Source organism: Bombyx mandarina, chromosome 22 (assembly GCF_030267445.1).
Source record: "Bombyx mandarina strain Sakado chromosome 22, ASM3026744v2".
NCBI classification, from domain to species: domain Eukaryota; kingdom Metazoa; phylum Arthropoda; class Insecta; order Lepidoptera; family Bombycidae; genus Bombyx; species Bombyx mandarina.
Genome location: NC_143228.1, coordinates 16,019,912 through 16,023,941, shown reverse-complemented (window position 1 = coordinate 16,023,941; position 4,030 = coordinate 16,019,912).

Here is a 4,030-nt window from a genome sequence, read left to right as displayed (position 1 = left end):
GGAATTGAGGATCGCGACTCAGGTCGCGGACGCGCGGAGTCAACGCGAACCGGCGCGCACATCATACGTAGTACCTCTTGCCCCTCAGTTCATTCTTCTCCCCGCCGGTCGCCAGATCGTGCGAGCCGCGAGGTGCGTCGTTGTTTTGGCCTCTGTTTCTCGCGCATGCGTACTCGCTCGCTCTGTTGGTGACGTGTTTATATTTTTTATTCATTTTTCTGGATCTCAAAATTGGGGAGCTTTAGATTAATTTAGCTGAACTTAACTGCTCATTGTAATTCTTTCCGAACATCTACCAAATACTCCTCAACTAGTTTATTGGTTTATGAAAAATTTAGGTTCTTGCATTAAACCTATCTAACAGTGTAGGTAATTAACTTTCTTAACGAGGTATTGCGATATTGCATCATCCTATATAACCACATACGTTACTTGTGTCTTCTATGTTCCATGCTATTTATATACCTATCTACTTTTGTTTCCTAATGTTCCTTTTTTTTGTCAAAATACTCTAGTCATTAAAGGTAAATAAATACGTTACGTAAATAACGTCTTATAAAATTTAGTTAATTAAGAAAACAAAGAAATTCAAGAGGAATCACGAATCACATAAAAAAAGGATTTTTTTTAACTAAACACATGGTTTCTAGTTAAATTGAAAGCTAATTTTCGGAACCTTTCAAATTTCAATTCATGGTGAAAATTAGTGCCGATTTTAAATTGTACAGTCTGGCTGAATGTACTGCCGTCTTTCTTTTGATTTTCTATTTCTCTCGGGTGACCTTCTAGAAGGGTTTGTTTATAAACATGCTACAGGAACGACAGATCAATGCAGCTGTACGGCGCAGAACGCACGTGGTAAAGTACCTATCTACAAATCATATAGAAACCGGTCTGCCCGGCGACCGGCGCCGCCATGTTTGTTGTCGTTGTCACGCCATTATATTGCCTTCTCTGTCGCACTTTAAGCGCTTCTCCTCTAATTTCCTCCATTTCTGTCTAGTGTCGGATCTCTCGCTCTCGGGCCTACGTGACCGACAATAACAATAACATAACCCCGGCAGTACATAGTATAGTTTATTAGCAGACTTCGAATAAAACAGGAGATAAGTATAAAAATATGTATTTTTTTTACTCAACTCTTTAATTAAACGTCTATTTTAATAACTAATATGCATTTGATTCGTTGACGTCTTCGCCACATTTCAATTAGCATATTTAGCAAGAGGTTTGTGAATAGGTTGTTTTGAGAGGCCAAGTTTTAAAACTAGTTATCAAGTTTTAAAACGATATCGCGTGAGTTATGTTTATCGCAAACATGTCAAAAATTATCTTGGTGTGTGTGTGTGTTTGTGATTTTTAAATTCTGCGTAATAGTAACATGATGACAGTTTCGAAAAAGCTAAACGATCAATCAAATTCACTTATATTAAGGAGAACATTAGATTTAAAATAAACATTATCATCACAGCTGACATCATCCCAACAACTTGATACATTATTTTCTAGAAAAATATCGTTGTGGAATAATGCAGGTTCAGAATATGTAGTTAGGTTAGTACCTACCTAGTTGTGTTATTGAATTAGATATTGAAACACAATAATAATTATTATAAATTAGTACATAGATACGCAGGCTTATTCGTCTCGTAGGTACCTACAAATGCGGGAGGCGTTTGTCAACTGTTCTGGCGCCATATGTGCATATGTAAGTGGGTAGTTTGATCGTAGATTTTTTACAAGTTACATTGCGCGCTCACAAAACTTTTTGTATTAAACTTGCCGATTGTTTTTTTAATTTCTGTTTACGTCAAGGTAACGCGTAATAGGGTTTAGACTTCGGGAGTTCTCTTACACGAAATAAGTTTTGAAATTTCGTAGACAAGAAAAAACCCTTTAAGTCTCAAATCGTTTCCTATAACCATTTATTACGTAATAGTAAAAGTAGAAACAGAATACACCGAGAATAAATACATTTCTTACTACATTGCCTACACATCCCTTAAACCATTCGTCGTAAGGTCGAAATTGCGTGGGCCGAAAATTCCTATTGCGCAGTTGTTTGTAATCCGGGAGCCCTCCTTTGTCTCGTATTCAAGTTACGATCTACAGTGTAAGAATTTTATCATAATATATGTTTAATTTACTATACATACCTATATAAGACTCAGTATATTCTGTTATTATATTGCGTGGCCATAAGTTGTGATCCTTAACCCTTCTAGTGCAATAAAAAAATTGACAACACAGCGAGACTCGCCACTCTTTACCCATTAGGCTACAGACGCTTTTTCTAGAGCGTCTCTGATAATGTTTTGTTCTATTTAATTAGTTTCAGATTTAATCTTTATGCTAAAGCTATCCTTGATCCAATATAACTAATTGATCACTAATTCATATTTGTAATACATATGTTTTACTATTAATTGCTTATAAAAATAGTTTAAATAAGTAGGTATCTAACACAAAATTATTTTGTTTGTAAAGAAAAAACTTGCTTCTTACTATAAAAAAATAGGTTACTACGTTAACAGCTTTATGGTTGGTTGTAAATAAATAATCTATTCACTACAAGCACCCTTATGTTTCCTTTCACTGCATTGATGACCTTCCCTATTCAGGATTAAGTTCAAAATGCCTTGTATCAAAGTATCCTTTGTTCGTACAGAATGCTCCCGGGCATTCCCTGGGATAAATTTTTCGTTTGCTCGCGATACAGGGATGTCTTATTGTTTAGGGGTGATGCAATATTTGTCAATGATTACAACATTTGCATGGATGCATCGCGCTATGCACGTAGCACACGATAATATCTTTTAATATATTTTTTTTATTGCCGTATAGGCAGACGAGCATACGGTCCACCTGATGATGAGTGGTTACCGTCGCTCATGGACGTCAGCAATGCCAGGGGCAGAGCCAAGCCGCTGCCTACCGTTTATAACTGTTAGTCCAACTGTTAGTTTGTAAGAAGAATTAGTTAAATAAATAATGATATTCTTATTGTACTCACTTAAATTTAAAGTCTATATTCTTTTAATTTTCTATTATTCCTGTGTAATATTAATTTGCTCAATGATTTAATTAAACAAAGTGTGAAAAAAAACATTTAGGTACTGCACACCCTCTCAGAGCTGTTAACTTATTGTCAAACAAATAATTTCCGCTCGGTAAGTAAAATCTCTTATATAAACCTAAGTAGAATCATTACTTTAAATTCTAAGCTAGTCTATTCCTATATATTATGTAAAACGTTATTTGTATTCCTACCTATTTACTCTTGCACCTTGTGTGACTTATGTTAAACCACAGGACAAAAACCTCCATCTTTGCAGAGGTTTTAAAGTTATGTAAAGTGTGTTCGAGGGATTGTCAACATTATTTTTGCTTGTAAACCTTAACTTCCTACAAAGTCTTTTTTTTTTTTCCTACCTAAGCTGAGAGCCTTGAGAGGCTATGTCAGCGTAACCCTAACTTTAGTAGGTGAGCTCACGGGGCTCAAACCTGACGATGTTGCTAACACGAACATCGTCAGGTTTGAGCCCCGTGAGCTCACCTACTAAAGTTAGGGTTACGCTGTAGTAGGTGAGCTCACGGGGCTCAAACCTGACGATGTTGCTAACACGAACATCGTCAGGTTTGAGCCCCGTGAGCTCACCTACTAAAGTTAGGGTTACGCTGACATAGCCTCTCAAGGCTCTCAGCTTAGGTAGGAAAAAAAAAAAAAAAAAAAAGACTTTGTAGGAAGTTAAGGTTTACAAGCAAAAATAATGTTGACAATCCCTCGAACACGTCTTAGTAGGTAAAATAAGGTAGGTTAATTAAAAAAAAAAAAAACTAAACTTCATTAATTTAGAATATACATTATAATGTATGATTAAAATGTATGTATTACATGTCTAATATACATTACACATTAATGTCTGATGTATATTAGACAAGGTGCATGCGTCCTGCCTATTTTTGCCGCTATCGTTCATGCGTTCCAATTTGAAAGGTATATAAGGCGTCTCTTATACAGAACAATTGA